This window comes from Ciconia boyciana, chromosome 6 (genome assembly GCF_034638445.1).
Source record: "Ciconia boyciana chromosome 6, ASM3463844v1, whole genome shotgun sequence".
NCBI lineage: Eukaryota > Metazoa > Chordata > Aves > Ciconiiformes > Ciconiidae > Ciconia > Ciconia boyciana.
In genome coordinates, this window is record NC_132939.1 from 20,341,571 (window position 1) to 20,367,509 (window position 25,939).

Sequence of the window (25,939 nt, forward strand, 5' to 3'; positions counted from 1 at the left end):
CATTTACAAAATGTTTGTATGTCTAGCTGTATGTTGGGTGTGACTGCAATATGCATTTGCATGCAGACCTCTTGGGGTTTCCCATTGAAGTAGGCATTTGCAGAAGGTTTTCTAAAGAGTAATGGGTACATAGTGCAGAATCACCATGTGTGATCCAAACAGTAAATCTGTTCTACACCAACACAATAATCTATTGATTACTATTTAAAACAGATTTATTTGCACTCTATTCAGTGCATTACCTGCCAAGAATCTCCAAGAGAGAACATTCTGGTGATGTATTATTACATTTCAGTCTTTCATATTTCCTCCTATTTGAAATAACTCTGCAGTGCAGCATTTTACCTCATTTACACTAGTTTGCTTAGGCCTGTGAGTTTTTGTGTGTTTGTTTGTTTTTTAAAGAGGATAGTTAAATAGCCATCTCTGCTATTCAGTCGCAGCTCTGGGGCACCACGTGCAAATCTTTCTTATTCTAACGGCACCTGAACATGGAAAGGCAGGGGTCTGAATGGATGTCTTATTCACAGTCCTGATTATGTTACTGCATCCAAACAACTATAATTTCAGTTAGGTCTAGAAATACAGATTCAGATTCTCTCTTTGGTACACATGACATTGCTAGCAGAAAACAGTGTAACAGCAGCAGAGTCAGTTATAATAAAGTCACTCCAACATAAAGGAATCCACAGATGATATAGGACTGGCATAGCACTATCTGTGTCAAAAGACAAATTCCCCCTGTTTCTAAGAACTTGTAAAACAAGTACTTGCAGCTTATCAGTATTATTAACATCTGCAATCTGTTTAGTGTTTTCCTTACAGTTCTAGCTCCTGGAACCCTGGATAACAGCAAAGTCTCAGCTAACAACAAAAATTGCTCGTGGCCATCGTTTCAAAGAATAGCTAGAAAATATGAGGCTTTTAAGACTTAACAAAATAAGATGGGAATAAAAGCATTCAGATCTCTGTTTAAAGTCTCATAATTTTCTAGGTAGAAACTAGAATGTTTGACTCCCCAAACAAGTTGAGTCTTTGCTCATGACCGTAAGTTAAAGAAACTGCAAAGTAAGCTTTTGACCAGCCTTGTCGAAATGTAAATTTCATCAAGCAGAGAAGTATAAAAGGACCTAAAATTCCACTTGCTGTATCTTCGGGTCTCAACATGCATTGTAAGTTTTAAGCTGCAGATTGGAACTTCAGAGAAATGTTATTAAAGTTCGTATGACTAGAAACACTAACATTTTTTCCTCCAGATGAGACTAGAGTTTTTCAAAATACATAGTCTTTCTATTTCCAGAACTCCAAATAAATTGCACTGTTCGAATCTAATGAGACACAAAAGTCATAACTGACCCACTAGGTTTTATTATCTTAGACTAAAAAAAGTGCAGAAAGCAAAGCAGCAGAGCAGTTTTTAAAAAAAAATTTTTTTCCAAAAATATCTTAATGACTGCTAGTAATGCAGACAGTCATTCTAAAACCTAAATAAGTTTTAATCTAGTAACTATAATAAATAGGTTTTAATATAAGAACTTCCATTTAAACCACGAAAGTTCCACCTAAAGTTTAAAGAAACAAAGAGGAGAGCGTAGTGATGTGCAACTATTTGTGTTCTCACTTGCTTCCTTCCCTGGGACCATCTGCACCTTCCACAGAGATGCTGAACTAGTAAGTGGAACAGTTAGATACGTAATTATGTGCCTTACCAGAGGCAGTAAACACTGGAATATCATGAGAAGACACAAAATGATCTGGGAGATGCAAAAATCGGGCACTGAATATAGTCATGTTCTGTAAAGACAATATAATCTTCAAAAACATCTTTGCATGTTAAATTTAATGGAGGTGACTGTCTGACTTCCCTAGTGCTTCTTAAAGGTGCGCTTCACTGCCAGTGCTTTGCTGAATGGAAGACTGAGTGCCCAAATGGAGGCACAGTACCCCAAAGACCTGACCCTGATCTCACAGCAAACTGTATAACACAAGCCATCTCTCTGAAGTTAGTGGGTACAAATCTCAGCCCCTGTGAATTGAGCAGTAATACTCCCATTCATTTTAGATAGATCAAATGCCACTCAACTGAAGTAAAAAAGTAAGAACAGAAACAGAGTTGAAAAATACATGATGTTGGTGAATGAGGTAGCAGACAAACTAGAAATGAGCTTTTCAGGTTTCTCCCTAATTAGCCAAAGCAAAAATAGGAAAGATAAATCAGTCATGACTATAAGGTCAAAATTAAAAGAGAAAGGTGAGTACTAGAAGGTTAGCTCTCCCTTAAAATGATTTAGTATTTTCTTCTGGTGAGTTGGAAGGTAAGTATGTCTGAATAAATTACCCTTTTTAAGTCTTGATTCATGCTTCAGTACTTTTTTCAAACACATGCTTAAGTTCTGTTGATAGGGAAACTTATTTAATCACCTGCTAAAGTACTTTTCTAAATTGAGACCTAAATCAGCATCTATAAAAGCTTCATTCAAATCAATGGGAATCTTTTTATAGACCTTACTAAGAGCTCTATCAGTCACTAAGTCAAAGGAGACTGAACCAAGAAGTGGAAAAATCCAAGCTGCTTCTCCTAGAAGAATAAGCTGAAAAACCTCTGTACTTAGTAATAACTTTCTTTCATCCTCTAATATTAAATGACAGAACTAATAATATGCAATATCAAGTTATTAAGCATCTAGTCCCGAGCCATCCAATTAGTCTGCTGCAATGTAATTAAAACAAAAACAACATTAACTCAAAAGTGAAATTCACCGCAGTTGAGATGAGCAAAGCCAAAGAATAAAAGTTCATTAGAACTAGATGAAATTCATATCCAGATTGGTCTAAACTCTGGGTAATTAGCTTGAAACAGCTTGGCATTATCCAAGGAGGATACGGATAATTGGGTTCAACATCCCTGAAGATCTGCTGCGTTTCTTGTGACAATAAACCATTTCTGCTTTGAAGCTGCTTCCCATTTTCTCAATCAGCCTCATCTGACATGGGCTATTGACCTGATAATTTACTTGTCAAAACTTGTTAGTCAAGGCAGGACAAAAGCAACAAGGCATGTGGGTAATCCAAGAGACTAATTTGTTGTAATGGCTTTCAGGGATCCTAGCCATTGTAGTGGAGATCAAACACATCTCTGAAACAGTTTAGCCTAAGCTAGGGATCACATGGTGGAAGAAAAGAAGCAGGCCAAGAATTATTATATTATTTTATCTGAGGTGACTAGAGAAAGATAAAACCAGGTGTAAAGTACATACCCAGCAAAGCACCTGATCACTTGACTTCAGGCCCAGGTGCAATGCAGTCCTCTAGTTAAAACGCTTACGTATGCTTAAATTCAGTGTCAAGTAAGAGCTTCCTTGAATTTATTGTCTCCTGACTCCAACCACCACCATGTCTGAGAAAGGTTATAGCTGAAGGAACTGATCACCAAACTCTGACTACGGTGATGTTAGCCTGCTACTGTGTCATGAAATATGATGTTGCAAAACTGACATAGTGTCCCCGCCATTTGTCTCAGCTTCTCTTAATTGAGAGAACAGTTTGCAATTTATTCCAGAAGACAGGACATTTTCTCCTTGAAGGTTTAAGAAGAAATAGCACCTTCCAATCATGCTTCACATTATCAGTCATGTAGCTGACCCACAGTAGTAACGACAGAGCCCTGACAACTTCCTGTTACGCCAAAAATGATCTTTGGGCAACCCCACTACCTCCCACAGTTTCTGCTGATTTATAGTTGACTGAGATTGAGTCAGCTCACTATATTTCTTAAAACAGTGTGTTGTAGATACAAAAGGAATAAAATCCAGTTCAGTTTAATACTGCTAATCTTATGCATCTAGAAATCAGGAATCAAACTCCTAAAACTGTGAAACTGGATTAAAATGCAGGATGCATTTCTTTTATTAAACATTGTGAGTCTGAATCTTCCAGAACATTTGAGTGACTCTGGAAAGTGTAACATTTGAGTGACACCTTTTCCTCTGGAAAAATGAAGTTACAAATGTGCTCACAGAAAAAATGAAAAGTAATATTCTGAAGTATTAACATGAATATAAAAGTTGGGATTTTAGGAAAAACAGCAAATATTGTAAGTACGACAAGAAAATTCCATGACAACAATGCTGTCATTTTGCTACATTGGTCTTGTAGGAATAACAAGGGTAAAAAGAAAAGAATGTCTCTTTGTATTCAGCACCTCAAATTCTGATGCCACAAGCAATACAGTCCAAAAAGTACAGCAATGCACCTTTTACACAGCTATTTTCCAGAACACAAATACAATGTCAAAACCCTATCTGAGTTGGAGAACACATTTGGTTTTATCAGCTATGCCATCTCCTCCAGCACTACCCTTGGCAGTAGAGAAGGGAAGGAACTCCAGAACTGGAAATCACCTGGGGTTTCAGAATAGTCAGTTTTTAGCATGCAGAATTCAATCCTACTCCACGTCACAACTCCCTCAAGCAGCCTCTATCCCACCAGCCCACTCTGCATCTGAAAGTCTGACATTCACAGAGAAAAGGCACCAGAGGAAACAAAAAATAGCAAACCAAATATGCAAGGCCTTTCACATCCTACTGATGAGCAGATTTCAGCAGCTACAGCAATAAAATATTTTCTTTCCTGCATGCACATGGGAGAAGGAAGCAAAATTTAATTCTAAATGCAAATCTCAGAAGAAAAAAATCTTGCAGAAGGGTAAGGGCAGTAGGGAAATCCTAGAAACAAAATAAAGAGAAAGCATATATAGAAATCAGAGATAACAGCTCAAGGATTTTTGCTTGTTTGTTTTTGTTATTGGCTTTAATTAAAGATTCTTCTTTTTTTCTATTCACATGGTTCATTTTCCCCCTCCCATCAGCCAGCAAGAAACCTGGCCCCTAAAGGTTATTTTTCAGTATTGATAAGGTTCATCATCAGTTTTTCCATCTCTCAGTTCTGTTTGAGGGTTTCTAGTCTCCATCTTACCGGGAGCATTGACTATGCTGCATAGGATCACACATAAAATCAACACTGGATCCTTCTCTGTGACAATGCAGGCTTATTGTCAGTTCAGACAAAAAGTTGCATGCTAATAAAGTCACTGTACATAAGACCAAAAATAACGGTAATTCCACAAGCTAAAGGTATTGTTAATCAGGCTTAACAGGTAATATAATTAAACAGGTTTGCAAGCAGATCTATTTTAAGTTGTGTGAAAAGAAAGGTCATTTTATGTAAAGTGGAGATATAAGGGAAAGCCAGAGACTTCAGGATTTGCTCAACATTCTCCAAAGGAAGGGGAAAGTGAGTTGTTGAAATGGCTAAAGAACAATTAAAAAAAAAAAAAAAAAAAAAAAAAAAAAAAAAAAAAAAAGAGTGACTGAGCATTAGATGAGGCATCCCCTGTTCCTGTGGGCCACTGAGGAACTGAAAATGCAAAAACTGACCTGAACTGAAACGGAACTGAAAAAGACTCCTAGAAGGCCTCCCACCATGTTGCCTAAGGCACTTCACAGCTAATTTACAGAAACACAAGCTCAAAGCCAGACTACCTTGGTGAAATTCTTCAAGGTGGGATATACAGGAGATCAGATAGATGATCCACTGTTCATTTTTTACTTCGGTAGATAGGAAGCCATCAACACTTACGTCAAAGGAACTCCAAGCAGCATGACACCCATGAAAAAGCTGACATCAAAAGTTAAGTGATTTTCCCATAATCATGGGGAAGGTCCTCGTAGTGTGAAGAAGAGAATATTCTGCTTCTGCTGATTCTCTCATTGGTATAAGCTGCAAGAGCTTTCTCCCCCTCTTTTAACCACTTATGTGATTCTGTAAATGGGATGGGAAAAGAATATATTGACTGTAAAAATCATCCAAGCCCTTTTCTCGATCCTTCCATCCAATTACATGGTGACGGAAGAAGACCGTTTTGCAGCAATGAATTAGTGAAGATATCATGAATATTATGACATTTCCCACTGCCTCGTAGCCAGCTTGTTACTACTTGTTTATAACAGGGAATGATGAGACCAAGAAAAGTCATTCTGTTCTCATTAGATTTTCAGATGTCTCAGACCAAGCTTTTCCCTTGCATCATTCTTTTTGTAGTCATGTATTTACTGAATAGAAACAGAAATGAACGTGTTTGAGAGTTGTCAACCACTGGAAGAGGTCCACAGAGAGACTGAGGAGTCTCTATCCTTGAAGATACTCAAAACTCAACTTGAGAAGCCCATGAACAACCTGATCTAGTGAGACCTGCTTTCAGCTGGCCTATAAATTCACCAGAGAACCTTCTGAACCCAAGTTATTCTGATTCTGCAATTGATGATCTTATATTGCTCTTCTACAGTCCAAGGCAGCTGAGAACACTTATTCCTCAAGTAATCGGCTTCAGAGTGCCAATACAACTACTTCAGCGGGAGAATGCAGCTGTCATTTGTGTTGATGGAGGCCCTGAGGTTGCCTCCATTCTTTAGGTCGGATTCTACTGGAGTCATTCAATGACTCACAAAGAATTCAGTTGGACCCAGATCTGGTTCCCTGAATAGGAGAGACTATGAAATCTGCTGGTACTGAACATAAAAAAAACATTTTCAAAAACTGGGTGGACAAATCAAAAATAATAATACAAAAATCTGAAGATCTCATAGGTATAAGACAGAATGAAGCCCAACATGTGAAATGAAAGAATTTATATATAGTGCCTGAATTATGACTCTAAACTTCAAACTTCTTACATATACTTTTTGCTGACAAAGCAAAAAATGTAGGATTCTGAACCTTCTATGTGTGCAAAAAACTTATGCTGAATATTATAAACTGAAAATGTGAATGCAGAAACCATAAAGAATAGGTGGCAAATTCTCTTAGCTCCTTTCATATTTGTTCTGAACAACACTACCTAAAGAATGTGGAGGAAGAGTTTATCTGAAGCAAAGCTGTAACACATCTTCTGGTTTTATTAAAAAGTATTTATACTTTTAGTAGAGTGACACCTCGTAGACATTTTTCAGTGCATGAAAATTCATCAGAACTTAGGATAAATGCAAGTGCTAACGTGATGTTTTTAACGTAGCAGCAAGTACCTCTTTGGAGTTTGTGGAGACCGAGAAGTGTTCTCAGACTGGGACAGCACTAACATGCATGTAATGAGCTGGGAGTTATCTTAAGTTACCAGATCTATAGCAGGTAGGTCACAGTGTTCCAGAGTGGCAAATTATCTGCAATTATTTTTGCCTCTTCATGGAAAGGCAAGACCCAGTGCCCTCAAGTCAAAGTCAGAAACAAAGACTCAATTCAGAACTAATTCTTATACATAGTTAGCAAGGTACACATCTTGGATTTGTTTATTCTTCTCTGAGGCTTGACTACTGCTTTCATTTTGAACTCTACTGTTGAACTCACTTTGCACAAGCTATTTAATTCACCCTAAGTGACTTCTCAGCCACTGCAGAATTGTTAAGTACACTTTACCTTCTAGTCATCCAGCTTCACATTACCGTGGTGGCACCATCAAGACTTCCACAGATGAAAAGATTTTTTTCCCCCAGTAACTGTCTTTTCTAAAACTCATTCATTTACTGTTAAAGAATTCCTTTCCCTCTTCTCTCATTTTACCCTCCATGTTATCATACTTGTTTTCCTCCACTATATTCTGCCAGATTCTTAAACCATGCTGCTCACAATTACCACCATACTTTTTCTTACTCTCCCATTCATCTCCCGTAATTTTACATACACTATGTGAACCCCCAATGGTATCAGAGGATTCAGAACAAGATTTGATAATCTTATCTGAAAGGCAGGTAAAGGAGAAGTTGTCACCTCTTTGTTATGGGACATAATTTATTCAACAAAATCAGCCTGCGCTCCTGCTTGTGCTTTCTATTGCCATGCCATGCTGTAGACATGTACAGCCTGATATATCCTGTTTACCACTTCTGAAATTACTTATTTCCTTCAAACATCAGTGCAAATTATTTTATCAGGCATACTCGTTTGACTTCTACCATGACGAATTTCATTCTCATTCCTACCCATATTCAGCTTTCCAAGTATCTTTAAAACATTTCTTTATCTTCCTTACTATTCACAAGAACTCACAACTTCTCTCTTCCTTATCACTTCTCCCAGATAGTTAATGGAACTTCCAAATAACACTCTTCCAGATATTAAATAACACAAATTATTGAGAAAATAGGAAAACTTCATGGAAGACAACAGAGTAAGTTATACCAAGCTTCTGCTTATTAGCATTTACCTACATCTCGCTCAACAATTTTTAATCCAACTAATAACAATGTAGTAAGTTGTCTAAAGTACTCTACCAACTGTTCCACTATAATAGATACATTTATTTGGTTTTCCCCCCAATGCCATCCAACATGCAATACAGAGTTAAAAAGACCTAAAAGGAAGATACGGTTTTTAGCATCATGACCTCACTCAAATCAACCGAGCTATGGCAGTTTAACCAAGCTGAGAATATGGTCCTATTTATTTTTGTTAAAGATACACTTTTTCTTACAGTACATTAGTAGTCTAACCAACTGCCAACTACACATTTTGCTTCAGCTGAAATTGCTGGTCACAAGCACCATTAAATACTTGAGCATGACCACACTAAAGGCAGGCAAGGCGTTCTGTTAACTCTATCCTTGAACCATGCAGTCTCTTGGAAGTTTCAAGAACTACAAATCCAGGAAACTTTAGAGATGGAATCACAGAAACCACAGTTTATCATGGCCAGTGGAAATTGCTATGTATCAGCCAATAACTCCATACTTTTAAAAGCCCAGAAGAAGCTCAGCCCTGTGGTACAGAAATGAAATCCATGGAAAATAAATTTTAAAAGATAAAAAACCAGATTTAATTAAAAGAAAAAAAGACAGATGATGGCAAGAGGTGGAAGCAGGGCACACTGTCAGATGAACCAAGGGAGTCTGGTTCACTACAGTCTATTTTTAGCTGAGTAGATTTTAATAATGTCTCATCCAGAGGCAACAACAACTGTGGCTTGTGTCAAATAAACTGGGGGGAAATGCCAAGAGAGAAACACGCACCTTCACCCTGCTACCAACTGAGTCAATGACCCACCATGAACAGTACAGTGCTCCAAGACCAAGTCAAGCATCGCTGCTTCCCACTTCACTGTAGTTCTCTAGATTAGGGGGCTGGCCAGGAGTCAAGGTTTACACAGACCTGCAGAAGTGTTGGTGAGCACTCCACAGGTCTCTTATCCCAATGTTGTTTTCCAAGAAGGACTACTGCCAACACTAGATCAGCTCAGCCACAGTTTGGTCTATCTTAGTCTTGAAAATGTCCAAGGATGGAGACACATCATCTCCAGGTACCTTATTACAGAGCTGCAGTACCAAACAAATGAAAGAGCTCTTCCTAAGTAGTTTGAAGCTTCCAAGCTGCAACCTCTGGCCACAGCACCCTTGACACACCACTTGCAATTACTGGGAAGGGTTTGGCTCTGTCATTTTTGTTACTCCCTTCAAGTAGTTGTAGGTTGTTATTAGACGGCCCCTTTGTTTCCCTTCACCAGAGTACACTTCTCTCAAACTCTGCCCATAATTCATGTGCTCTCAGCCCCTAGCCATCCCAGCAGGTCTTTGCGGGACCTGCTTCAGTTTCTTGACATCCTTCGTGAAGTGGGAGACCCAAAACCAGGCAAAGCCTCGCCAGTCTCAAATAGAGAGGGATAATAATTTCCTTCAATCTGCTAGCCACAGTCCTCTGTATGTAGCCCAGCATGTCGTTCAGTGTATTCACATACAGAGTGTGCTGTTGGTCAATATTCATCCTGACATCCTTCATAACTTGCAAGGCCCTCACAGCAGGATTGCTACTTAGCCACTTGGTTCCCAACCTGTACAGACACACAGGGTAACTGCTGCAAGAGCAGAATTCTGCAGGTTTTGTTAAGGGGTCTCCCTTGGACCACCTTCAGGCTTCTCAAGATGCCTCTGGGCTGAAGCTCTTCCCTCTGGCATACCATCAACAGAAGCACATAGTTTTCATCTCTCAGGCTTTGCAACCAGAATTGGTCACAGCTATAGTTTTTCTTTTTTCTTTTCCTTTTAAAAAATGGTCCCACACTCCAAAGGAAATAACAGAGCTCCAGCAGTATAACTGCCATTCCCAAATACGAGGTGTTAAGTGCCTCAAGCATCCCTTCTCAGGAGCAAATGTTTGAAGGGAAAGTTATTTTCCCAAGGGATAGCAATAGTGCTGCTCTGTGCAGAAAAACATTCCCATACATCTACCCAAAGATTCAGCATCCAATTCAAATGACACGTGCTATAAAGCAGGAAAAGCCACACACAGCAGCTGGTATCTAAAATGTGGTTTGGGATGTCTCTGAAGCATTAAAGAACTTCTCCCAAAAGATACTGTATTTCTGCTGATAAGCTCTAGCTTTCCATGCCAAAAAAGCAGAGACCTGCCTATTGGATTCTGTATCGCTGTAGCCTTCCACAAGTAAAGGGTATCTTGCATTTTGCAAAACTGAGTAGCACCTTCTGAAACCACTCAAACCACGTTCTGTGCAAATAATTTTAACATAACCTTATGTTTTAGAAACTGGAAGAACATTACTGTCTAACCCTTTACATCTTAGGTTACCCAGTCATATCCCAAGAACTTTTACTGCCTTACTGAGTTGGTAAAGTAAAAGGTACTCCCCTTGGGACTTTCTTCCAAGGTAATCAACAAAACAAAAAAGTGCTGATTCCACTTTGGTTCACAGAGACATACTTTTCCCATGATGGTCTGCAAAGACACAGAGCTTGCCTGCCATCTGGAATCAGGCAATTTAAGCCCAACAGGCATGCAGTGGTTAACCATTTAAAAGCACTAACCAATGATAAAAGCAGTGGACCACAGCAGAATTAGGACCACAGCAGAATTATTCAGTTAAACCAGAATGATCTCAAGCCCCTGAAGGAATAGGGATGGTGCAAGTACAGTTCTTATTCAAGATCATCCTTCTTTAATAGACATTTTATTTTAAATTGTAGCTATGGAAAGGGAAGGGGTTTTAGCTCTCTATTTCCAATGAATAGCTAAATTAGACTTGAAATAGAGATTCCTATGGCTAATGCAGCCTGACCTGTAACTGTACCTGTAACATGACTGCACTGCCAAACAGTATTCATTGTTAGGTTAGATTTAACACAATGTAGACTTCATTGCACACTTACTTTTTTAACAAAAAACATCTGTAAAACACAAGAAAACATCTTTCAGATCCACCTGTGGATCCTACCCAGTTTCCTCCTTCTCCATGTCTGCATTAGATGTCAGTCAATGCTTGTCTTTGGGTTCCCTCCTCCCTTCTTGATTGGCAGATGGAGGGTTACTCTCTCTGTTTTCGGCTTCTGCCAGCAGGCTCAGAGTTAGCATACCAACTGCTGTGCACTACCTACTGTGTGAAATGAACTATTGGTTCAGGTCACATTTCTAGCTGACAAGTCTCTACATCAAAGAAAAAAAAAAAAGTGATTTGCCTTGGTAACCCTGAGGACAGATTTAGCAAAGGCACTGAAGACCAGAGGCTCACAGGCAATGGCCTACCACTTTTCCCTAAGCTCCTCTATTTGCCCACTGCCCCTTTAATCACATCCAAAAAATGCTGAAGGCAAATGAGATTTGTTGGGGACCCCTGAAAAAGTAACTTTTTTAAGAATGAAGAGTAGTGAATGTAGTCCAGCCAGGGCTTGTAGGTAGCACAAAGGAAGTTGCTGCTGACTGACTCTTTCAAGGTCATCCGTTTGACTGCAGTTTGCTTTCCTTCATCTGAGGCTTGTAAAACCTGTGCAGACAGCTCCCGAGAAATGCACGACAAAATGCAAGTCGGCAATTCAGTCTTGAAAAAGGGCAATATGTCTCTGTGCTACAGACATAGTGTGGTATAGTCCCTGCCTCCTCATGCCCCTCCAAGATTCTTTGAAAAAATAATGCAAAAACAGCTACTCTCTGAAAGGAAATCAAGCAATTTATAGCTGATTTATCTCTGCCATACACCACTTATCTGGAGTGCATGTTTTCCCTTTCTTAGAGATTGAACAGGATGAGGATATTGAATGAGCTCTAAAAAAAATCCAAGCTAAAGCCATCAGCCTTCAGAGCCAGACAAAACAGTCATCAGCATTTAAAGCAGCATGAAACTACTGGAGATCCCCAACCAGGTAGCACATATACACACACACACTTCCGTTCAGCCTACCAAATTCCCCTGGAGCAAACCACAGAAATGCTGCTTCAGCTGCTAGAGTGGAGCCTGACCTACTCCTGCATTTGAGGGAAGGATGAATGGAAATGGAAGAACACTAAACTCCTGCTGCAGCAGCATGTAAAGGCACTCCAAAGCTAGGCTCAAACCCTAGCTGGCTGGACAAGAGCTCTGTCAGTCCCACTATCCCAACTATTGCAAGAGAAGAGATTGGAAGGTGGTTTGTTGTTGTTGTTTTTTTCCTATGAAAGAAGCAGCAGCTTACTTAACATCAATTTCCAGTTGACAAAGCGAGGTCCATCCCAGCCAGCAGGGCTCTTCCAATTCCCTGATGTGGCCAGCCCATAGGCTACGTAAGGGAATGATCCCCTCCCCAGTCTGAGAGCAGCATTTGCCTCTGATCTACACCACTGTGGAGTTCGTACCAACTGCAAAGGCCCCACAATTTGCTTTGAACCTTTCTTCTTCCCCAACAGTAATGTAAAGAGAACATGAAACTCAGCTTTTCTAATGCAAAACGCTGCAATGTAAGTTCAAGGCCAAGGTCTAAGTCACCCTGACTCTCCTAGGGCCTCCCCCTACTCCCTCTGCCCAGGGGGCTTGCTCTAAGCTCAGCCCTGAGCCTTCAGTCCCTGCCTCAGCTGTTGTAGAGAGTGCCTGTCTCCTGCTCCAGCCCTGCCTGTGCCTGGCAATGGACCTTGTTGATCTGGACCCTGTGCTGCGTATTGACTTCCCAGCTTGACCTCAGACCTGCCTCACTCACCACCATGGACCTGCCTGGTGTCACTGGATGTGGTCCTGGATCTTGACTTGCGTTCTCAGCTTGACTTTGGACCAGCCTCATTCCCATGGATGTGTCTAATGATCTGGACTCTCAGCTGACCCTGACTGCCATCCCCAGCCTGGCCCTGCTTGCCTCAACTGGGGTAAAGTGGAGATGCCCCCTGGCCAGCCAGACCCCTGCCCTGCCCACTCTGTTATTGTACTCCGGTCCCAGACCCCCATCTCTTAAGGAGCACAGCCAGCCTTCATTGCACCCCAACATCCGTGACAGAGGTGACATATCCTGAATTTATCTATTACATGAACAAAACAAGCCATGTGCTAAAAAAGAACTGGATAAAATAGACATTCATGAGGCAGAAGGTGAGAAAGAAAACCTCCAGTATGCTTCAAATGTGATTTTTGCACTAGAAGGAAATTCAAATGACTCTCCTGTGAAGCTTATGTGCTGCGTCTCTCCTGTAACACTCGCTCCTCTCTGGCTTGCAGGGAGTTGGTACGGAGGCAGTCAGCTACCTGAAGCAAAGACACAGTCTACTGCCAGAGAAGAGAAAACTACTCACGCCTTGGAGACAATGGAGCTTTATTAGAAAATCCCTGTTGTCTCTAAGACTTTGCTGAACTTCAGAAAATGTTCCTTTTTGTGAAAGCAGTAGCTTAGCAGCTGACAGAGGTTCCAACTGTGCAGGTCTCTCTTATGATAACTGCACGAGCTGGGACTCATTAGCCAGCTGTACAAAAATACAACCAAAAATAGAGAGGATAACAACCTTCCCTCATTCAGAAAGTGCTCTTACAGCACACAGCTAAAAGCTGCACATTTTGCATAGGCAAGGAAACTGGGGAACAGATCTTCAGAGACCCTAACCCAGTGCAGGTCAACCTTACTTCCAAGGAACTAAGGTCAGCTTACAACCTGAATGCAGGAACCTGGGATTTCTAGGATCAGGCTTTGCTGGGTCTGCAGCAGGGCGGATAGACATAAGGGAACTCATCCCACAGCCATAAATATCAAAGAGAATATCAATGTACTTTCACTTTCTCCCTAAAAACATGCCTTCTTAGTTTGTTACTACTATGTATTTTATACTCCCTGGAGGAAATGATGACAAAACTTCAACTTGTCAGCACTGGGAGAACCTGCTCTGATTATTCAAGCAGTCAAATGGTGGCTTTCCAAGTTGTGGTTGATTGACACGTTTAACATGCTTCTCTCCATCAGAGCCTACTACCTGATTTCACAAACTTTGGTGCCATCTGCCCTGCTGTCTGTGCAGTAAAGAGCATGTTTTGATTGCAGTCGCTCACATGCCTGGCCTCATTTACTGGACAGACTTCAGTTCTTGGACCTGCTGCCTTCTGAGCAGAACATCACTGCTCGCAGATCATACCACCAAATGTGACCACGAAAGGAGGGCTGCATTCAGAGTAGGTAGCATTTATCTCTGGATCACTCTAGGTATATCACTCCTCTCCCAAAGGTAACAGACTTTTCATATGTTCACTAACACTGACTTGTAAGTAGGCAAAATATGCAGAGATTGAAATATAAGCCTCAAAAGAACATCTGAAATCATCCTGGGAACTGCTTTCCACAACCTGAGAGCACCCACAGTTCTGGATACAGCTTCCATCAAACTGGGTATCCAGCAGCCCAAGGAAACATGCCCAAGCATTGAAGTTCCCACACCCGAAAAGTAAGAAGGGGCTTTGAAAATACACACAGTCCTGCACACAGACAGCAGAGAACAGCAGGAAACAACTCAATCACTTGCAAGCAGAAAGTAAGAAATTCACCACTCATCATTTTCTTACTTGGGTGTAATTACTGAGCATTATAATATCCTCATCGTGTTGCTTATTATGCTAATCTTAATTGCCTTACTGTTTCTTTGCACACCCTCCCATCTGTTTGTCATTTTTGTTGGTCGTCTCTCCTCTGACACTTTGACTACAAACTCTTTTGAGTTAAGGACTGACTTTCTGTTAAAGGTGTAGAAAGCCTGGTCTGAGGAGGTCTTGGTCTCTGACCGGGGTTTTCAGAAACTGTCAAAACACTCTCAAATTAGGTGGCATCAAACATATCTCAGGTTATTTTGTTTTGCCATTAAATTAACTTTCACCTTAAAACAAATGGTACTAAACTGAAAAGGACTCTCTGTAACTATCAGTAAAAATATACTAGCTAATAGCAGTGATGGAATCAAATCTGTAACATCATTTCCCTTTCCTTTAACTTTCTCTCCCCTTGCTCAATAAATATTAAAAAAAAATTTATTGAGTGATATGAGTGAAACACTGCCTTCCATTTGATTTCTCCAAAGATCCAACACTTCCTAACAACCAAAGAACGTGTGAGCAGCAGATGTATAGGCTGTTAATGATCATGGCAAAATAAACACCCCAAATCAGAGGCTTCTTTAAAAAATACTGGCTTCTATTTTGGTCTTTCTCCTTTCCTAAGTTTGTTCCCTGAATACAGCTTAAATTAGTAAGGTCATTTCCCCAAGGTAGCGCTAATGACTACAGGGGACTAAGTGTCATCCAAATGCTGAGACCTGGAAACCTCCTCCCAGGAAAAGATTTCCAAATCCCTGCATCAGGACGCAGTCAGAGTCTCTAAAGCACTAACTATCTGTTAAATAATGAGTGTGCATCTCACCTAGATGGAACTTCTGTTTCTATAATTGTCTGAAGCGGATTTATGTTCGCAACCACGTAGATGCAAGAGTATCAGGACAGCAGTGTCCATCTATATGAAGAAGGTAGCAAAACTGTATAGGAGATTTCATTACTAGTTTGTACCTTAATACAGCAAAGCAATAAGTCACAGTCTAAACAAAACGTAAATGCTTCCTTTTTTAACAAAAAAACCCTTTCCCCACACCTTTTCCAAAAGAAAACCATAGGAAAGAAGTAAATGAAAACCCGTTTGATCTATATTGAGACTGTTCATGAGAACAAAAACCCATTCCTGACCAGCTCTAGCAAACGCGTCTTAAGAGGAAGTTCCGATGGTGCAAGAGGCATGGATCCTCTCCCTATTATCTCCAAATGCTGACAAACAAGCTACCAACCAGCTTCTGAGTTCAGAGTCTAGGGGTAACACAGTAGGTAAAATTAAAACAAACAGCTCCTCTCCATATCCCCTTCACAGCATTTTGCCCTAGTTTGCACTTTCAGTTACAGTGTTGAGTTGGCTCAATCCACAGTAGGATTCACAGCCTTGCTGTTCCCCCAGCCCCTGCAAAATTTTCAGAAGCAGCTTGCTAAATCAGTAGAGAAACAGAAACAAACTTCTGTTACCAGAGACACATTAAATGTGTGCTTGTTATTAGTTTCAGGAAGTTTTGGATCCAAGTTTGCTGCCAACAGGAGACAACTGCCTCCCTGCTCACAGTCAGGCAGAAGGATCATGCCAAGACTCAGACCCAGAAGCCATTTGGACATTACAGCTGTATCACATCTGTGCAAGGATCTGAAACAAAACCCTTCATCAAGGGAGTCTCAAATTCCTGGGGCTTGAAATCCAGGCTGAAATCGAGATTTTACATTTCAGCTTCATCTCAAATCAGCAATACAGCAGCTAAGTCTCAGCACGCCTGAGCAGTATGTGGTAGGATTGAAAAAAGAGCACAGTACAGAGTCTCCTGCTCTGCTTACTGTCAGTATAACCACTGGACACGGATGCTCATTCTCCAGAAGCACAAGACTTCATAAGGCGCAGCAATACCAGCCTCTATGACAGGAGCAAGAAGGTAACACATGGAGGAAGAAGCAAATTGTTCACCACAGATGCATATTTTAATGCACCGCCTATGCTGAACCCTGTGAGCACCAACAGGCCCACCACCGGCGCAATCAGTTTATAAAGAAGTGACAGCAGAGAGCCTGCATTCATTCCATTATTGCTCAGTTTACAACTCAGTGATGGGCTTTTTCTCCCCTGACAGTTCAGAAATCTCATTTTGAGATTGGAAAAATCATGCTACATTTCTCCTGTCCTGTCTCTAACAGCAGCACAGGTAATAAAGACTCCAAATTGCATATTCAGGACTGTGCCTATGAGTTAAAGTAGCAGATGCTCTAGGCAGAAAAGACTGCAGGCCGCTCTTCCATAGTTTTACAATGTCTGCAGGGAAAAGCAGCATAAAGAATTGTATTTGTCAAAATAATCAAATGTCTTGAAAATACACTAGGGAACCATTCTGGAATAAGGATGGAGTTACTTTTACTTAGTCACTTCCCTGATCAAAACCACACTTTAAAATATATATTCTCTGGCTTTAAAAATCTTTGAAATACAGCACATAACTCATCAGAGACAGCAGCACTGAAGGGAGACTGTACCAATATCTAAATATCTGAACAGAAAGTCGATAAACACAAATATCAACACCACCCTGCAATAACAGGAAATGGTGGCAGGTGGGAAAACTGGCAGAAGCCAATTTGGACTCAAGAGTGTGCGCCTCTAAGGCTGCTTTTGTCCAGTCACACTGTCCAGGCAACAACTCAACAGATTGCTGTCACTGCCACCCCACAACGCAGCCCCATGCCTTCGAATCCACTCTCATCCAGGTTGGAGACTAAGAGGTTGCCTCTGCCAGCATCACAGCAGCTTCAAAGCTAAATTGTTATTACTAATTATCGTCATTGTCTTTATTTATGGATAAGTAGATACTTTTTCTTTTTTCTCATTGCGTATTTTTCTCTATGGGAATGAATTTAAGTGCTCTGCAAAGTTGAAGGCCAAACAGAGTGGCTGTACCAAGGCAGAATGTGGAAAAGTATTTGTGCAGTGTCTGTAAATAAAACCCTGCTGACAACCCTCAGTGCAGATTCACGACTCTTCCTACCGCTTCAGGTTCTTCTGAGCAGAGCCTGTGAGTTGTATCAACCTGTCCAATGAAAGTGCAGAAAAATGATGCAAGGAGAGGTGCCAGGCCAAGCACTCCTTAGAGCCTTTGGGATCAATGCTTAGATCTCTAATGTAAGTGGTTCAGCTGTAGTGAGGTTACTTTGCCCACACCCAACAGCAAACATGAAACAAGCACTTGCCTTTTCATCGCACTCAAATCTTGTATTAAAGCTGCCTTTGGAACATGATCCCTGTCTGATGCTCCAAGTTACAGAACCTCAGAGGGCTCAGTTCCCTGCAAGGGAAACCCCCTTTCTAATTTTTCTTGCCTTTTTACATTTTTATGGGCAGAATTTCTCTTCCCAAGTATTTGTGCTGTACCTTTCACAACACTGCCCAATTTCAGCTGAGACACCTCGGTAATGCTGCAATGCACAAAAAAAACCAACTCTAAACTAATCTGTTCCACGCGTGGAATCTGCTTCTAACACAAGCAGGTACTGCGCTGCGTGGGTGTAACCCACCTGCAGAGTGAAAGGCCAACAACCGAACTCCAAGACAAAATGCCCAGGAACACACAAAACACTTTCTGCTATCTTGCCCTTCTTGAAAAGTGAAATTTGAAAGAACCAGAGGCCTTGAGCAAGACATCAGTCCAAGGGTCCATATCCTGAGCAGGCGCTGCTGGCAGACTGACTCTCCTAGGCATTTTGACTGCTGGATGTTATGCAGGGAAAGCTCCATTAGCCCAAGGGCAAACCAGGCTGAACAGAGCTGTGAACTCTCCCAAGAAGAACTAGAGTAACCCTCCCTCTCCTCTTCCCACCCCTCCTTTTTCGTGTTTACCTAAAGGTGTGAAGACAAAACAAGTCTGTGCCTTGCATATTTTAAAGGAATTGCTTTTCTATTTCAAAAGATATTCCTGTCATCAGAGAGCACATACATATCACAGCCGGCAATAGCTCCTTTGCATTTAAGTCTTCAATCTGATTGTATAAATATGTATACTGTGGAACAAAACACACTGACAGGTACATAGGAAGCCTGACAGGATAACCACTCCTCTGCCTACATGCACTAAGCCATTGGGTAAGTAACTATTCAAGCTTGTGGGCTTTTTTCTTTCTAAATAGATTCTATTTACTTGATCGTCTGTAATGACTCCTCTCTGAAATTGTTAAGCTCTATCATGCAGAACCATATTTAGATGGATTTACACCTACACTTATATCAGGAAATAAGATGGCATCACTCACCTAGCACTGTCACTTGGCATAAAATATTCTCTTTTGCTCAAATAATGGCTAAATTCCAATCCTCATGCCTGCAGCAAATAATACCTTAATCTACAAGCTATCCCATATTCCTGGGGTCAGGCACAGAGCAAGGTGATATTCTTTACAATTAATGCTCTGAAATCTGGCATTTTATGGCCTGAAGTGCAAAGAGGGACTTGAAACCATCTATATTTTTGTGCCTAAACAGAGATGTTTTTATACAGCCTCTTTCTCAGGAGGTGAGAGCCCAATATTCTACTCAGAAATGGTTGCATCAAGTCAGAACAAGCTTTCATCCAGAACAGTGGTGAATCTCTAACCACATTCTATGCCAGAGGAAAGAAAAAGTGCAAGGACAGAGGCAGTGTACAGGAACACTTCCCCAGAGCCCTGCCTCAGGCTCCAGTCTTGGGCACTTCCTGACTCTGAAGTGTCTTCATATTTCATAGCCTTTAATAGGTTTTATTCCCAATTTTCTCATTTTTGAACTCATGCTGCCCACAGTATGTCCTGTGGCAACAACACCCACAGGCTTAGCCACATATTCTTCAAGAAACCGTTCCTCATTCACTCTTTTCCATGCAACCCTAATTTTATGTTTACAAAATCTGTTGAGTCCATCCTCAGCCACCTGTTTCCTAGACTGAAGAGATCTACTCCATTTAACCCTCATCTAGAAGCCATTCCCTATCTCTGATCCTCCCACCTCCATTCTCTGCATCTCTCTGTTCTAGGCTTTTTGAGATGAGAGGCACCAGAATTTTACACAACATTCAAGATAAGTGTGTTATTTTTGAGCCATCAGTGCCCTTCAAAGGAGGCTCACAGGTTAAGCACAACAGAAGTGTCCAAAAACCACTTTTAAAAGTCTTGGTTTCGAATTCATTTGTATTTATAGAAAGACTTTTTTTTTTTCATACTGCTAGCTTTACTATCTTTTAGGTAGGGAAATTTCAAATTAGACCAGCAATTCACTTATTCTTATAACTTATCTCTGACAGGGGCAAATGCTTCAGAGAAGGCAAAGTAAATTCTAGAGTGCACAGTGAAATAATATATTCAACATAGAAATCATCTTCCAAACCCTGTAAATGTTTTAATTCTTAACACATTAAGATTTAAATTTTTATTATGTGCAGGAAACTCAGAAATTGAATAGACTCGAGAAACCTAAGTATCCTCAATGCCAAAGTCTTTGGAAAATGAAGAGGAACACAGGATCCCAAATTTTACATTTGGAAATTGTTTTTCTATCTTCATTAAGATAACAAGCACAAGTAGGTTAATTTCCAGGTATTTTCCTTTGTCATTGAAAAAGTGATCTTCCACCTTTGCTGGACATCATCTGTTCTTCTTTTATGGGAAATGGAAAATAGGGGCACATGAGACTGCATTCATCATTCTGTCCTACATTTACCACACCTTCTTTGATCAAACTATGTTAAGTTCTTCACACACCAAAATGTCTTTGGGCCTCAATAATCTGGATTATTCATCAATAAAACCCTTTTTGGGCTGGATAGAAATGCCAGTTGAACAGGACCAGTGATTCAACCCCAGCCTCCTTACAGCCAAGTGGCCAAAGATAGCTTTCAAGGAAGATAAACTTCAGGCTTACTCTCACCACTATTTTCAGCAGCTCAATTACAAATGCTGTTAGTAGACATGAAATTTTGAGCACCTTTCAGGGATTTCAGCAACTTCAATGCAGTAGTGAATTTCACAGACTATCCTGCCTCTAAAGTAGATTTCTGACTTTGATCGTATTTTTTCTGACCTTTCATTGCCTAGGAACATCCTTTGTTCTTATGTCCTGGAAGCTGGTAACAGAGAGCCTAATCACTACATCTTTGCTGGGAGAACTGAAGGTATGTGAATACAAACGTTATGCAAAATTCACAAGGAACAGAAAGGCAGCAACAAAAATGAGTTATTTAAAATTAATGAGGGACATATTGGAAGACTTGCAATTTAAAAAGCAATAGCTTGTTAAGCTTGCTTTAATACCAGATTAGTTCATTACTCATTACAGAGTGACAGGGAAAATAAAGCTGGAGGAATTGCTAATGATGCCAGAAGTCTGTATTATGCATTTTGTAGTTCCTAATCTCTTAAAACTAAACCAAAAAAAAAGCTAATCATCTGTTCCTAGTCCCCTGATTTCATATCAAATTGCCAGCAAACAAATCCACTTAAGGGGAATTTTTTAGTTCCTTTTCTGCTGTAGTTTAATTAGATTCCACCAATAAGTCTCTGAAAGCAACATAATTTCTTGTCTCAAAGCAGTTAGACGAGGCTTGGTCTCTTCATGTGAAAACGGTCTTTGCAATCCTACCTCCTTCTGCCAAAGTACTAGACGGTGGTCCACGCTGCCCTGGCACAACCTTCTTCTTGCTCAGTGCCTTCCAGGGTTGCATATCACCATCACCTCCTACAAGTCAATGCTTTTGAACCTGCTAGTCCAAAAACTTAAAAGGCATTTTTTCCCCATTTCTGTTAGGTATGCTCTCTCTGCAGTCACTAAGGTGAAGCAGATCTTGGGCGACCTAATCAATGCATTTCTAGAGAGTTCTGGTTTCATTCAGGTGTTTCTCAAGTCATCTACAACAGTGTTTTACTAAGCCTGATTAATTTCAAGTGCTGGAAATGGTGAGAGCTGCAAGTAGAAGACTCTTCTTATATGATATTATAGTGTGATAGCTACTTCATGCAGCCAAAGACAATGCAAGAGGCAGCAGTGTAGGACTGTATGCTCCCTCTTATTGATGTCAACCAAATGTTCTTTCTCAAATCCTTTTTTCTAAGGATCCAGTCAGTGACGACAATTCAAACAACACACAGAGGTTGCATATACGTCCACTACGAGGCCAGCAGATGAAATATTGGAAATATGTTTTTCCTCTGATAAAGGCAAAATATTGATGAGAATAGTCAATTTGCTATCAACAACATAAACTTGCTAGTCTCTGGTTTTGTGTGGAGGATGTTCACCTGGAGCTCTGTTTTTCCACTCTCACATCTAGAAAGACACATACCATGCTTTGGAAAGATCAAAAAATCTTGGCTTTACACTGACAGGTAATTTATTGCATGAGCCTCACTGAAAATAACAGGACTTAACCCTTGACAAGCAATTCCATATGCTTGCTCCATGCACATCTTCGAAGCATCTCTGCTTACTTCACCAATGCAAGCAAGTCTTCATTCATTGTATGCATTAATGCACAGCTAAATAAAGCGCTCTGAGCAACTGGATCTTCTTTCTGCCTTACAAATTTCTGACAACTCCTTAGCTGAATTCTGACGACAAAGACATTAGGAATACAATTTTGTAAGCAAAATTGTCACAGTGGACAAAAAATGTCATCCCACTGGAATCATCAAAATGTATGCCTCCACCAAATGAGCCTACTCCTGTAATAATCGTACTCCAAAAAATGCCTGGTATTAAAATGTAATCTACCTTATTTAAAATGAGATCATAAGGTCTTCAAGAGTTGGTAAAGATCCCCAAATGCCCACTCATGCCCTTTTTCACTGTCTAGGAGAACTGTACTGTCATAATGGGAGGCACTAAAAGGTGTAAGTGATTTCCAAACTGCAGGAAAATGGACTCTAAAGGCTATGTGTAATTGTGCATCCACTGAAGCATTTGAAAAAAGATCCTTGAAATCAGTGGTGCAACACTAAGTCCCAAAATAACTTCCTTGAGACTTCAGTGCAAGAAACAGAATCCTTCCTTCCTTCTGGCAAAGAAGATGCTCACTCAGCAGCCCTGACCGTTCCGGGTTCTATGGAAGTATGCAAGCACACAACTAGTTTTACTGATTTACAGGATCAAAACCTTAATGTACTTGTTCCAGCAGTTCTAGAATATATGAAAAATCAATAAAATTAAGTAAAACAATTGTCTTTGAAGTATTCATTGTGCATTTGGGAAGGGCCATGTAAAGGAAGGAAAATATAGTGGTTTACATTGCCTTTACTTGCAGGGTTTCAAGCAAAACACCTCCTGCAAGTTTGTGTGTGGTTTGTGAATACTACTGAAAGGAGGTGGCAATGAGAAAACAGACAGCTGGGACAGGTAGACACTTGCAAATGGTGGCCAAAACAAAAAGAAGAGAGAAGAGAACAAAATAAGCTGTAAGTGCTTCTCCCTACCACTTCTTATTTAGTAAATAGGCAGACTTGGCGAAGGGCCTGCTGTAAAGCTAATTAAGTCAGCTTCTTTCCAATTGCTTTAACTGGCTTTTGATGAGGCTTAGCTTTTAGATCTTACTGCTCCTAATAATCAGGATCATTACAGCAGTGCTTGAGGACCAACCAAGAATGAAACTCTACTGCTTTAAGCACAATGAAAACAAAACCAACCACATCCTTGACAAATCTTTGTATATAATTAAAAAAGGAAAAATATAGGAGGATAATTTACAATGATCTGCACCGTATCTGCTGTTTTGCCACCTGAAAGCCAGGCATGGCCAAAGGAAGAGGAAACATATTTCTGCTCTAGCTGTGTTATGCTATTGAAGAGCTGCTCAGAGAAGCTCTGCAATGAATGGTGTGGGGCATAAAGTAAAATACAGTCATTGTGATCTTCCCCATTCCCTGGAACTGCATAGCCAGGTAAAAGATAAGACCCTGTGCATTTAAACTATGTAGTATAGTCTTTAAAGAGCCTATGTAATCTGACAGAGCAGTCCCAACTGCTTCCAGTTACTGCAAGGTAATACAAAGTACATTCTTTGGTAATATCATAAAGCAAAAGTGCTTTCAAGGGACTTGAAAATATTTACATGCCAATCTCTCTAACCAACAAGAACAAATCAAAATCTAAGATAGAGCTGATGAAATTTTAGTGAAATTCTTGATACGTCATGAGACCTTGTGTTGCTTAAGATACGCATTAATATGCACTAAAGAAGCCCCAGGGCATTCTTATTTCCAGCTGAATTATTGTCTCACAGCATGGCAAACACTTGTGAAGACCTCACAGGAGGTTACACTGTATCTTGTGAAAGAGGGGGGGGGAGTATGAAATTACAGTGTGTCACTGTAGAACAATGCCCCACTCAGATCTAATCAGAGAACTGAAGAAAAACTGAGCAGAGTACCAGAAAAGTTAGAGAAGATTAGATTGATCCCCAAGTCAAGAAAAAAAATCTAGTAGACAAGAACAAAATCAATCCACACTGCACAGAACAAATAAATAGTTTGCTAGAATCCACAAGATCGTATCTGGAGTGGCTAATATGCACTCATACTAGTATTTATTTTTGTACAATAGCATAGGTTAGAAGGTGAAGGAAGAATGGAAAGTTGGAATTAAACAAAAAAAAGCCCACCCAACCACCCAGACTGTAGAACAGAATACAATTAATTTTTCTATAACATGCTCATTGCAAAGTGTTGTAAATCACTTTGCTGCAAGAGAGTCAATCACAACCTAAGGGAACAATAAAGTTTTACAGCAGGGTAAGTAGAAAGGAAATGGCTTAGAGAGGAGGGGAGAGAAAAAGTATTGGGAAAAGAAAATCCAACAAAGTCAAACATGATAGGGTCAGTTTGGAGGAATAAGGGAATTAGTGTGTGAGATAAAAAAGTAGCAGGCTTGAATGCATCTTTGTGTGGAGATTGAAAGTTTTTTTCCTCCACAACAATAACAAGCATTCAACCAGACAGAAATAATCTGATGGCATCAAAGTATCAATAGAAACAATTCTATCAGAGGGGAACACTGCTTTCGAGCTCTCCTCCCCTTCTACACTAACTGACCAGTATCTTAGACAGTTATTTCAGTAAGCATGCAGAGATGTATTTTTAAAAGGTCAGAATGGATCATTACAACCAGCTAGAACCTGAACTCGTGTGTAACGCCAGGAACAAGTAGTGTTGTACTCTCCAAGGTTCACATCCACAGACACCATGCCAGCTGCGCTAAGAAAGAAAGTGCCTCTTGAATTCATGCCAGCGCTTGCCCCAGACTCCTTACCCAAACCCATACCCTCACATACACTCATACCCCAGAAGACTGATGCCAACTCCTCTGTAACAATTTCTTAAACAAAACATTGAGTCTCACATGCTAGGTCGTTACATATTCAAATCTACATTGCCTTGTTTAGCCCTTACACCTACTGACACTGAAATCCACAATCCCATCTTTTCACCCCAAATAGCACCCTTTCCTAAGCCCTTTCTTTTCTAGCCACATGAATATAGTCTGTAAATCCTCTTCATATCAAGGGACTTGCTCTCCTCATCTGTATTCACTGCTGCCTTCACCTGAAGAGGGCTGCCACACATCAGCTATCGATTTCTGTAGGCATTTTCCTGTCATCAGCACTAAGTGACTGCTTAATAGACAGACAGGGGAAAGCTCGAGCATGTGGACAGCGTTATTTATCATAGAAGCTAAGAGCTTCGCAATGAGAGGTGAGGCTGGAGAGGAGGAGGAATTCTGCCAGGGTTGAAGGATGCCTGCACCCCCAGCAAAGCCCAGGGTTCTGGAAGGGCAGGTGAAATCAATTCTTTGCAATGGCTGGGTTCCCAGAGAAATTGTCTTTAAGCGTGATCTTTAACCTGAAAGTGAACTTGGCCTTCATGATTAATGAGGAGCAACAAAGATAAAGAAGCTGTTGGATTAAGTATCTCTTACCCTTTTTGGATTAGGTCAGCAGTACCAGAGTGGACTAGAGCTCAGAAAACAACTCTTGCAGAGGAAACACAGAGCAGTATTGATTCCCTAGCACTGCTGCAGACACTGAAGGTCTGTAATGAAGT

General features: G+C 40.5%; 1 protein-coding gene across 20 annotated transcripts in view; it reads right to left on the bottom strand.

Annotated features, from left to right (window-relative positions):
• TSPAN4 (tetraspanin 4) overlaps positions 1 to 25,939 on the bottom strand; it is a 469,335-nt gene that overhangs the window by 159,265 nt on the left and 284,131 nt on the right. The window contains exon 1 of one of the 20 annotated variants that reach the window (XM_072863724.1): positions 15,681 to 15,691. The exons of the other annotated variants lie outside the window; for them this stretch is intronic. The gene's annotated coding sequence lies outside the window, so the exon portion shown is untranslated. Of the gene's footprint in view, positions 1 to 15,680; positions 15,692 to 25,939 lie in introns of those variants that run through there. 20 annotated transcript variants of the gene reach the window in all.